This window comes from Berghia stephanieae, chromosome 6 (assembly GCF_034508935.2).
Source record: "Berghia stephanieae isolate SIO BIC M18660-M18661 chromosome 6, UCSD_Bste_1.3, whole genome shotgun sequence".
In the NCBI taxonomy this organism is placed as follows: Eukaryota; Metazoa; Mollusca; class Gastropoda; order Nudibranchia; family Aeolidiidae; genus Berghia; species Berghia stephanieae.
This window is the reverse complement of record NC_088365.1, coordinates 3,451,466-3,465,354: the sequence shown is the minus strand read 5'-3', so window position 1 is coordinate 3,465,354 and position 13,889 is coordinate 3,451,466.

The following is a 13,889-nucleotide window of genomic DNA, read 5'->3' as shown; positions in this document are numbered from 1 at the left end:
TTTGGGTTTTTTTTTGTTTTTTTTTTTTTGTTTTTGGAAGGTTTGTGTTTTTGGTAGTAATAATGGTATATTAAAAAGTATCTTTAAATGGGCAAAATAAATGTTGTGCAATATGTAATAATCCTATATTGCCCTTTATTGTGTCGAACACATTGTAATTTTGGTGCATCATCCAGTTTTTGACATAATGCTTGCCCAGCCTGAGGAGCTAGTAACGAAATGTAAACAAGCCAGCAATTTAACATGTCGTTAAAATTATTTTTGAGGAATTTTATTACCTCCTGACATTTATCTACTTATTATATATTCCATTTTTTTTTTAAATGTCAATATTTAAAAAAAAAAAATTCTTATGGTTGACTACTTTTTCATTTAGTTATCGATTTTTTTTCACTATTGATTTGTGTGTGTGTGTTTGTGTGTGTGTGAGTGTGTGTGTGCTTGTTTGTTTTTTTTATTGTTCTGTCGTTTTTTTTTTTGTAGTTTTTTTTATTTGGGGGGGGGGGGCGTTGTTGTTGTTGTTTGGTTTTCATTTATTAATGTCTGTTTGAAATTTCATGATTTATCACATAAAGCAGCGATGCATGTTGATACGCAATACGTTTTTGAAAAGATATCATGCATGTTGCATAAATGGTGAGGAAAAACCACGCTGTCAGAGGTCTAAACTTTCCCTCCATAAATAGAACCGCAGAATACTAAAACCATAACTATTTAATGATTGTAATTTCTTCGCTGTTCTATTTATAGAGGGAAAGTCTTGACATTACTCAAGGATTGGGGGGGGGGGGGGGCAGTCAGAAAAAATAGACATCAGTGGTCCGTCGTCCCCCCCCCCCCCCCCCCCCCCCCTGTACTCTTCAACTGCTTTTTTGAAAATTTGGAATTATTATTAGGTTTTGTTTTGGGTTTGATGAGGATTAATTTAGTTGAGAAATGTTATCCTTACTCAAATTCAAAACAAAAGCCTTCCTTTGTATAGAAAAAAACAATGACAAATATCAAACAAAACCCTATATTTGTGGGGTTCAGTGGCTTATGATGAAATTTATGTATTCGGGCAGTACGCGACAATCTCATGAAAGGATAGTTTTCAAATGTACTATTGATATATTCTTTTTGAAAAAATGGAACTTTTCCTTTCAGATTTATTTTACACAACAGACTTTATACACGGAAGGTTGGGCTAAAAAAAAAACAAAAAACAAAAAAAAAAATAACCCCAAGTTTTCTTTTATACTTATTTCTCACATAAATCTAACAAATCTGTTGTTATCATTTATTAAACTGTGATAATGTTACCAATTGCTCACAAATTTGACGAAGTGTTTCTGGCACTTAAAATTATATATATATATATATAATATATATATATATATATATATATATATATATATATATATATATATATATATATCTATCTATTCCATATTTAAAAATCATTCACATATTACTTTTTTTTAAAATAACAATGATAATATTCTTTTATTTTGTTTGCATTGAGCGTACTGGGTGGGGTTCCTGCCTCCCATAGCGGGCAGGGAGGTACTTGCAGTGTCTTCTATCCCCTCATCTGTTTTCCAATTGCTTTCTTGTCTTTGTCTTGGAATGAGATTGCTTGGTTTTGTCCTGACCTTGGTCGGAGTCCTTGGCTGAGAGGGAAACAGTCGAATGTATAGTTATAGTTTTGGGAGATGATATATTTTTCCTTGTAAATCATCTCTCAGTTATGCATTGTATTATGTTTAGTTTACATATTATATTAGATGATTGGTAAACATTTGAGTGTATTCCTCTTAGTTGGGACCTGTGCTTGTCTGGATGAGACTTAGGTGATCTCAAACTAAGTACTTTGATAGTGTACTCTTGGAATCTACACCTGTTTCTTATTTGAACCAATTCCCCTTTGTCTTCCCTTTTCTTGGATGCTTTATTGTAATTCTAGAACTTTTTACTATCCCATTTTCTTCCTTTTTACTGGCGCTGATATGACCTAAATGTGTCGCAAGCGCCGTAAAACCCTTAAAAACAAAAAACATGCATTGAGCGTTTTGTTCTGTTTTTCCTTATGTTATAAATTTATATCATTATCATATATTACTCAAGAAAAATATCTCAAGTTGTTGATTATTGTTAAAATTATGAACAATATAAATTTTCTACACAATTTTGATTGAACAAATTTTTCAATGCATTTATTTTTTATTTCAAATTTCAGGTTTTGTTTTTTTCTGATTCTTTAATTATTTGCACCAATTGTACACTTTCTGTGATAAATCTTAAATTAAGCTGTGGATATTTTTTTGTTATACATAATTTATGAATCTTTTATTTAGTATCAAAACCAACTTTTAATACTCATCGTTCCATTTGACTGATTTTTAAAAATTTTTACATAATTTTTACCTTATGAACGTGAATAATCCGTCCACATAACTTTTATTGTTTTAATATTGATGAAGCTTTGAGAATAATGCTTGGATGAAATGATCAAAATCTGCTTTTCATGTTACAGTCACAGATAGATCAACTTTATTTAACACAATATATCCATTCTGAATAAAAAGTTAAATGAGAACTACATATTCAATTGGGCTGTTTGGGAATTTTCTTTTTAAATGATCAATAATTCCAAGCATTATTTTTATTGTCAATTTATTTTTAAAAAATAAAATATAACAAAACGAATCAATTTTGTCATGTTATATTTTAGTAGGTAGTTGATTTTGATAATCTAAAAACTAAGAATAATCAATTGGGCTTTGATATTTTGGTTATACAGAATGTATAAGCAATTGTCTGTTGCTCCCAAAAAATGTAATAAAATAAATTAATTGAATATAGTTTGGGATAATATGTGTGGCAAAGATCAGAAAACGTTGGCTCTTTTCTGATGTAAATCATTTATACAGTACAGGGCCTATTCAGTGAATTGACAGCTCTAGGCACCCAGCATCGTGTCTTTTTAAGGGAACTTTGAGCTTGAGTTTAACCCTCTCCTTACCACCTATTGAAAAACCGTCACATTTGTTACGATGCAACCGTCACTTTTCTTATCCAGATTTCATTTCTTTTTGCTATAGCTTTAAAACCATGACACTCTGTGATAGAGTTCATATCGTCGAACAATATAGAATGTGCTTGTTGCTTTTCTATTTGAGTAAGAACTGTCTGTTTTTGTGTTGAGAAGGTGTGAAGTTTTGGGGAAAATTCTGAAAATGGCTGTTAAGGAGAGGGGTAAGCTTTCATACAGAGCAATATCAACTACATAGGCTCAATGCGCTTTGCACGGACCCCAAGCCAACTGCAACACTTAACATATAGGATGAGACTTACTATTCAGTGAATTAACAGCTCTAGGCACCTGGCATTGTGTCCTCTTTTAGGGCACTTTGAGCTTTTATATAGCCCAAAATCCAATAAGTGCGCTCAATGCGCTTTACAAAAGGCCCCAAGCCAACAGCAACACTTAACAGGTAGGACAAGACATGACACCTGTGACAGGTTTTGTTGGCAGATGCAATATTGTTATTAGCCAGGTACCCATTTTACACCCGAGTGCACTGAGAGAATCTGACTCAACTTGACGCTGCCCCGAGTGGGACTCAAACCAGGAATCTACTGGTCTGAAGGCAAGTGTCATACCACCTGACCACAAAGCCATAGTTTACACACATTGCCCCACTGGTATGAATGAGTACCTGGCTAAACAACTATCTAAAATGAAATCAGGAAAAAAACGACCAATATAAATCCAGAACAAAGACGAGAGCAACATCCTGGAAAGAGAGAAAATCAGGTATAGATAGAATGCGCTTGGCCAAGGAGTTCACAACATTGCCATCCGGAAGTATAACGGACCAACACACAAACTCTGTGTAAACATGAACTGTTATAGTCTGGTTAATACAGTTTAGTGAGAACAACTCACAAACGCGGATGGCAAAAACAATAACAAAGGCCTGAGTGACGTCATCTTCGAACTATCTATAGATAGAATGCGCTTGGCCAAGGAGCTCACAACATTGCCATCCGGAAGTATAACGGACCAACACACAAACTCTGTGTAAACATGAACTGTTATAGTCTGGTTAATACAGTTTAGTGAGAACAACTCACAAATGCGGATGGCAAAAACAATAACAAAGGCCTGAGTGACGTCATCTTCGAACTATCTATAGATAGAATGTGCTTGGCCAAGGAGTTCACAACATTGCCATCCGGAAGTATAACGGACCAACACACAAACTCTGTGTAACCATGAACGTTTATAGTCAGGTTAATACCGTTTAGTGATGTTGTTTGTTTTTAAGGGTTTTACGGCGCTTGCAACACATTAAGGTCATATCAGCGCCAGTAAAAAGGAAGAGAATGGGATAGTAAAAAGTTCTAGAATTACAATAAAGCATCCAAGAAAAGGGAAGACAAAGGGGAATTGGTTCAAATAGGAAACAGACGTAGATTCCAAAAGCACTCTATCAAAGTACTTAGTTTGAGATTACCTAAAAGTCTCATCCAGACACAAGCACAGGTCCCCGCTAAGAGGAACACACTCAAATGTTTTACAAATCATATATAATATAAAGAAGGCATAATACAGTGCATAACAGAGAGATGATTTACAATGAAAAAAATATCTCCCAAAACTAACTATACATTCGACTGTTTTCCTCTCAGCCAGGACCAGGACAAAACCAAGTAATCTCATTCCAAGACAAAGACAGAAAGCATGTTGGAAAACAGATATAAGGGGATAGAAGACACAGTGTGTACCTCCCTGCCCGCTATGGGAGGTCAGGATCCCCACCCAGACCGTTTAGTGAGAACAACTCACAAACGCGGATGGCAAAAACAATAACAAAGGCCTGAGTGACGTCATCTTCGAACTATCTATAGGGGGATAGAAAACAAAGCAATAGTAACCTCTTCCCCCACTGAGGGAGATCAAAGACTCCACCCCATTGCCATAAGATTTGGGTCATATTCAAATGGTAATAAGTATTGTGAAAATAAAGTGACAAGATTCTTCAATATGACACAAACTTTATTCATCCAATTTATGACGGTAGTGCTGCTGCTGCTGCTGATGATGATGACAATAGTAATAATAATAATAATAATAATAATAATAATAATAATAATAACAAGAATAATAATAATAATGATTATGATAATAATAATATAATAATAATAATAATAATAATAATAATAATAATAATAATAATAATAATAATAATAATAATAATAATAATAATGATTATGATAATAATAATAATAATAATGATTATGATAATAATAATAATAATAATAAATAATAATAATAATAATAATAATAATAATAATAATAATAATAATATAATAATAATACTGAGGAGGATTAGATGCTTGTGGTTTATTTCCTGGGTTCGAGTGATAAGGGCACTTATATAGAGTGACAAAATGGTTGACCAAGTGAATTGAGTGAAAGGTGATAGTCATCAATCAGTCTGGGTAGGGGAAAGAAAGGTTGATGGAATATCGACACACTTCTTTGTGAATTGTGTGAATGCATTGAACAATTAGAGAATCAATTGCATATAATTTTTTAAAATATTAATTAAACGTTATTTGGATATGTTTCCTTTGACTTAGGGGGGGAGGGGGGGGGGGTTCCCCATTAACTCAGTAGAGTACTCGCTTCACACGCAAAGGGACTGAGATCTATCCCAGTTGAAGTCGAGATTTTTTTCTGGCCCCCTGTCCATCCACTAGTGATTAAGTAGCTGGGTCTGTTAGAGCTGGTGGAAAGTACTTTGCGACATACTAGCATCTCATATCCAAGGGTAGTTTCCTATTAATTTTATCCATTTCACCTGACACAAACCGGGATCAATCCAGCTCCATGGATCTTGTATACTCACTTCTTTGACTTTGACCATGAATTATATTCTTACATACCGAACATCAAAACACGGGGGGGGGGGGGCAATTTCTTTAGGAGAATAAAACTCTTTAGCTATGATTTAAGTTTCAAATGGATGAAGTGAAACGTTAGATGAAAAAAAAGTTATGGAAAAAAAAAAAGAGAAATAAATAAGACCCAAAAGAAGTTTTAAAAATATAAAGGGGGCATGGCAAACAAAGAGGTGCCTTTTCCTTTTCACAATAAAGATCTGAAAATGTATGTAAGAAACACTACCAGACAAAGAAAAAAAAAAACTCCCATAACAAAAATCAGCCAACCAGCTTCGACTGTTGAGACAGGCTGATTTTTTGGGGATCTTTTTGTTTTTATTATTATTATTTTTTTTTGGGGGGGGGGGGGGTATTTTTTTTCTTTCTTGCTTTGTCTGGCACTGTGTCTGACATACTTTATCATATCTTTATCTTACCCCGAGAGGTCCTGATAGCTCAGTTGGTAGAGCACTCGCTTCACACGCAAAGGGACAGAGATCGATCCCGTGTGCAGTCGAGATTATTTTCTGACCCCCCTGTTCACAGAGCAGTGAATGGGTAGCTGAGTCTGTTTGATTTGGCAAAAGTACTTTGAGATAGACTAAAGTCCTATCCAAAGGATAGCAAGCAATTGCTATTGTCCATTTCACGCTATAGAAACCTAGATAAACTCCTGCTCCATGGGCCGAATGGCTCTGAAGGACTACTTTTTATCTTACACCAGCGCCTGCCCCCCTTATTTGTCACTTTGAAATTGACACACAAAATAATCACCATACCCATACGTGAGAAATGAAAAAAAAATGTTTATAAAACGTGAGAGTTGATAAGAAAATCAATTGGCTTAATCCATAACAAGGACACAAAACCAAATAGAGAGAATAAATGAAATAGAGGGATTGAAGAGACAACAAAGCTGTGGAATGATGAAGAACCAACTGACCAAAGAGGTTTTGTTTGTTTGTTTTAACTCACTCAACCCTAACACCGACTATATCCGTAATATACTCGGGGTTACTTGTACGCCATGCCTATTTATTACATTTCTCTGAGACAAATAATAGGCGTAGTAACAAAGCTAATATTTTTAATGTTTACATGTTAATGGTAGTTGAATAAAAATATCTATGCACTTGCTCATTTTTTAAATATTGTTTTCCAATTTTGAAAAGTAGCAAAAATCTCTAGGATTGAGTGAGTTAAAGGGTCTTACGGCGCTTGCAACACATTTAGTTCATTTCAGCGCCAGTAAAAAGGAAGAAAATAGGAAAGTCAAAAAATTCTAGATTTACAATGACAAAAGCACATGACAAAAGTAAGACAAATGAGAATGGTACAAATAGGGTACAGATGTTGATTCCAAGAGCACTCCATCGGTATACTTAATTTGAGATCACCTTAAAGTCTCATCCAGACACAAGCACAGGATCCCACTAAGAGGATTACACTCAAATGTTTACAAACCATTATATATTCAAAACAATAAATATAACAGTACATAACAGAGATATGATTTACAATGAAAAAAATATCTCCCAAAGTTCTAACTATACATTTGACTATTTCCCTCCCCGCCAAGGACTCCAGCCAGGGAAAGGACAATATCAAGTAATCACATTCCCAAAACAAAGGCAGAAAGGAACTTAGAAAACAGATATAAGGGGTTAGAAGACACAGCAAGAAACTCCTGCCCACCATGGGAGGTCAAAAGACCCCGCCCAGTGCCCATGGAGGGCTAAGGTATTGTAATGAACGTCACTGACATTCTATTAAACTATACAAAGGATATGTTGAAAAACAAACTTGCAATGAAAATTAAAAAAAAAACATATCAATCATCCGTTTAAAAATAGATCATATCAGACACAAACTTGGCACTTGCATAATTCATAATCATGGGTGAAATAAATAAAAAATATGGGTGGTTAGATAAATTATTAAAAATAGAAATTGCATATCTGTAAATAACAGAAGAAATTAAGAGAGGAAAACAAACAACTAAAAAAGAAAAATAATAATAATGACAATGAATAAATAAATTTCAAGTAATATTTAAAAACAAAACAAAACAGTAAAAATAATTAAATCAAAAACAGACAAATAGATAAAAACTGACAAAAACATGGCTATTCATTATTCTCTTATACTAATTATTATCTATATCAAAAAGAATAAATTACATACTAAAAGTGCTTTGTTCTTATGTGTTAAACAATACTTTAACATAAAGGAATCAACATCCATATCCCAACTTTAGAACGTGAATATAAGAGTGAATTTGTTTTCTAGCTACTACAGTTGTAAAACTCATTTATTTACAGCCCCATCTTATTTGCTATCACAAAAGCAGTGTTAAAACTGAGGATCTTGCATTAGATCATTGTCCTATCAAAAAGGTAGCAAATAATTTTACAGCACTGCTCACTTCACAATAAACTCCGGCTCCATTAACTCTGATACACTACTTGCTCTCTTTGAGTGTCCAAGATATGACCAATTACGACTAGTGACACAATTGTTACTGGTTCCATGAATGGCACATGCAACTCATTAAAAAAAAATACTAATTTTTTTTTAAAAAGATAGTTATCAATATGTACGAGCTTTGTTTTTGCATATTTTTAGGGGTTTACGGCACTTGCAACAAATTTAGGTCATTTCAGCGCCAGTAAAATGGGATAGTCAAACAAGTTATAGATTTACTATTGAAAGCGCACGAGAAAAAGTAAAATGAAGGGGATGAAATCAAATAGGGAACAGATGTAGATTCTAAGAGCAAACTATCATTCGTCTGAGATCACCTTAAAGTCTCATCCAGATACAAGCACAGGTCCCCACTAAGAGGAATACACTCAAATCTTTACAAACCATTGTATATTTAAAAAAAAAAAAAAAAAAAGAAGTGTAACTACATAACAGAGAGATGATTTATAAGGGAAAAAATATCATCTCCCAAAACTATAACTGTACATTTGACTGGTTTTTACTTCACGGTCAAGGTCCCTGGCCAGGGTTACAACAAAACTAAGTCATTCCATTCCAAGACAAAGAAAGAAAGCAACTCGTAAAACAGAAATAGGGGACAGAAGACACAGTGTGACCTCCTGCCCACCATAATATCTATCTTTTACCAAACGTCCATGACAAATAAAAAATGTAAAATGAAAAAAAATATATAGGAGAAAATTAAATTCTTTTTTTTTTTGGAATTATCAATAACAGGAGTGGTAAGCACAGTGGAAAACATGTTATATTTAAAAGGGTTTACATACAGATTAAACAGAGGAAAAAAAATTAACCACAATTATGGTATGTAAGTCTATAACTTGTATGGTGAGAGTGGTTACTGCACGCGACATAATACATTTTACAAATAATTAGTATGTTAAAAAATCAATGCAATAATTTTTCAAAAAATATACGAAGTAATCAGAGAAACTAGGAATTAGTAGAATGAGAGAAACAGTTTCTACCAAGATACTTTGGATAAAGGTCTAATGTTTGCTTTGATAGCTTTATCAGTTGCCTTGGTAGAAGTCAATGCAAATATTGCTATTGTGTGAAGCTCTAAGAAATATATAACAATAAATAGGTATTGAAGCTTCAATTCAATTTAATCAATATTAGTATTTTTGTAAATCAATTGACTTGGTAAATTAAATTGAAGCTTCTATTTTCTTTATTCTCTTTTATTACAGTCCACTCCGGATAATCGCAACTCGGTTAATCGCAACATTTCACAAGAAAAAGAATTAATTCTATATAAAAGTCACTGGTTAATTGCAACAAACTTCGGTTAATCGCAACAAATTTTCGCCCTCAAAAAGTGGTAAATTCAAGAAATCAATCAAACAAAATATCACGATTAAATTTAATCATGGAAGAAATCGTGACAGGTTGAAAATCGAGAGTGAGCGGGATTTAATGCTACAGTAGTGTATCACCACTCTATTAGAGACTAAAGAGGGTGGGGCTTTGCAGTATGGGTTTGTGATGTCATCAGTGGCCATTAAATACGAGGAGAGAGGACTGGCTGACATAGTCTTTACAACAGGTAGACAATGACAACTGTAAAGAGAGACTGAGCAAATTCTTTGTTTTGGGATTAACAACTGTGCATTGTGACCAACGAGTTTGGTGAGAGCTTATTGTTTCTCATCACAGCTGATCTCTTTGACTCTTACAAATGTTGAGAACAAAAGGGTGAAAGGGAATCAAATCTGAAAAAGATGTTGACTTGCACCAAAGCTGATTTTGCTTGACAAAATCTACACAAGGCTGCTTTATGGTTTTGATTTCAATCATATTGCTCAGTCTATGGTGGACTAAAAACAATGTTTACAACAACTGGTTTGAGTTTACCATAATATGTATAAAATGTTGCAATTGCAATAGTGGACTGGAAACACAACTTCGTTTAATTGCAACGTTGGTTAATCGCAACATTTTCGCTGATCCCAAGGTGTTACAATCATCTGGAGTGGACTGTATTGTTAATCATTTCTAGGTGGAAATTGCAATTTACTTAAGATGCTATAACAACTGGGGCACTTCATCAAAGAATAACGATAATCCATATAACCAAACTCAACAGGAATCACCCCATGCTGCATCCAATGTAGAGATCGAGTGTTTAAAATCTTGTCCAAGAGAAACATAAAATGCCTTCATTGAGACCTATACCCGCAAATAAATATAAACATAGAATAAACTTTTCTGTATATGTATGAGGAGAGTGAATTAGATTAAGTAGCTCAAATACCATTCACTACCCTACTTTTGAGTTATTTGTTTTGTTTTTGTTTGTTTTTAAGGGTTTTACGGCGCTTGCAACACATTTAGGTTATATCAGCGCCAGTAAAAAGGAAGAAAATGGGACAGTAAAAAGTTCTTGAATTACAATTAAAGCACCCAAGAAAAAGTAAGACATAGGGGAACTGGGAACAAAGAGGGATCAGATGTAGATTCCAAGAGCATACCACCAATCTACTTAGTTTGAGATCACCTATAAGTCTCATCCGGACACAAGCACAAAATCCAACAGAGGAATACACTCAAATGCTTACATCATACATTCAAAATAACAAATAAAATACATAACAGAGAGATGATTTACAAGGAAAAAAAATATCATCTCCCAAAACAATAACTATGCATTTCACTGTTTCCCTCCCAGCTAGGTTCCGGCCAGGGCCAGGACAAAACCAAGTAATCTCATTCCAAGACAAAGACAGAATGCATGTTGGAAAACAAATATAAGGGGATAGAAGACACAGTATGTACCCCCCTGCCCACTATGGGAGATTAGGAACCCCACCCAGAGTTATTTGTTTTGATGTCATCGCAGTCACAAATGGATATTTGAATAATACATCATTAAACATGAAAAAAAAAGAAAAGAAACAGAATCTCTCTCCCTCTCTCTCTCTCTCTCTCTGATTTTCAACTGATTTTGTATTTTAGTTGGGTTTTTTTCTTTCGCATCCAGATGACTCGGCATTGTACCAAAACCACTTTATATAATTAACAATAAATTTATAACACAATGCTTAGATAGATCTGCCACTATCGGCAAACATAAAATCTTCATTTTTCACATTAAAAAAAAATACAAATTCCCATTTTATTTTTTAAAAACTGTGTTTGCCCAAGATAAAGAGCTTTTTAGCCATTCATATTTGTTATAGACTGATTCCATTTTAAAAAAAATCTATATGTAAGTAGTTTTTTTTTTTAATTTTAAAAAGCTGCTTTCACAAATTTTCTTTCCATTTTCTAAATATAAAACTGAACATGACGAGGGGTTCCAAATACCTTGTATTCATACAGATTTCTATTTGTATAAGTGGCAAGTCTGATAAAAAAACATTGATATAAATTAATGGAGACAAAAGTTTTTGAAATACATAAATGCACATAAACGTTGGTTACAATTTTAATCACACATTATCAATGATTAAAAATCTGAGTCACATATTACCATTGGTAACACTTTTAACCACATATTACTAATGAGTACAATCTTAATCATATTTTAACATTGGTAACACTTTTCCTTTAAATTACATTTTACTAACAACACAATACTAATCAGTGCTGATGGTGATGATAAGTAAAAAAGGAGGAACATTTTGAACTATTGCCTATAAGCCCCAATTTTACTTCACTAACCCCCCACTTTAAGAGCATTTGAAATTCTAGCTAACTATTGGAGAGTGGAAAACTACACATATTTCTTCCATCAGACATCAGGTCTGTCAGTACATTTGATTGGGGGGGAAATGAAATTCTTTAGAAGGAGCAAATCCCTTCCCTGACTCTAAAATCACGACAGATTTCCACAGATCCGAGGAAAACCATCAGCACTGACCAATGGGTACAATCTTAACCACACATTTAAAAAAAAAAAAATTTCCAAAAAACTTGAGCTTTTATATAGCGCAATATCCACTAAACGTGCTCAATGTGCTTTACAAAGGGTCCCTGATCAACAGGAACACGTAATGTGCACAATGAGACATGATGCCTGTTAGGTGATATTACAATTTTTTTCTGACAGAGACAACGCTGTTAACGACCAGGTACTCATTTTACACCTGAGTACGGTGAGAGAATCTGAGTAAAGAGACTTTTCCAAGGACTCAACTATGCGCCAAGCAAGGCTCAAACCCAGGACCTTCCAATCCAAAAGCGAGTGTCATACCACATGACCACATAGCCGCACATTACCACCAATTATAATCTTATCCAACATTACCACTGACTATAATCTTATCACAAATAATCGATGGGTAAAATCTTAATCAGACATTACCATGGATTACAATCTTCTCACACATTACCATTTGTTACAATCCTAATCACACACTACCATCTGTTACACTCGTAATCATTTTAAGATTTACCAATAATATATTATCACAGATTTTGGCATTTAAACTGTCTACGTGGAATCAATAGGTTGACAAAACAAATCATGAAACAGAATAGTATGTACCATAATAAATATTCATATAATGTATATTTAGATTATATTGAATAGGTAAAGTGGCCCGTGGATTTTGGAAGAGTTGATAATGATTGACACAAATGCGTTGATAAAACACGATTATTGGTATTGTTGAAATGAGTAGTTGTTACATATACTATGTATAAAGTAGGAACATTTGATTTTCAAATTATTGCTTTTATTATATTTCTTTTTTAAAATCAAACATTAAATAATTATTTCATGTCATATATATAATAAGACAGTGCAACAATTATTATCTCTATGACCACTCAGAAAATAAGTTCAAATTGCAACTGGGAAGATTAAGGATAAGTAGTCCGTCTCATTGTATTAATATGTTCACTTTCTCTCCTTTCTTAAAAATATCCAAGCCAAGTTTCGATCATCACACTAAGTCAGTGTTTTATATTAACCTTTTTGAAACTTGAAAAATAAATATAGCAAAAAATAACGGCGTCAATTTGATCTTTAGAAAACCATTTTTATGATGTAGGATAAAAACCCACATGTCCTTAAAACTGACCAATGAATACTTTCATACCACAAAAGTAATATTAACATTGAACTCCAGAGAGAAACAGTATTTGGTCAACACTTGTGATTTAACAACCAAGCAAAGGCACTAGCAGCGCTGCCAACCCCAACTGAAGAAAAGGTGTAATTTTGAGTGAAAAAGGGTGTCCTTTTGAAGGAAAATGTGTAATTGTGCAAAACAAAGGCATTATTCATAAACATATATCACCACAATCATCTGCAATCGTTATTGGAAGATTCCTCTCCACAATAAAGTTGGTAAAGGATACTATGCTCAAATAACGCTTCTAATTTAGGCTTCTGAAAACAAGATACGCTGGAAGTGGATGATGAAAAATGCAGCTTTCTTTCGTTTTCAGTGAGACGAGATTCGGGACAAAGAAAAAAAATTGCTTAAATCACCCACACA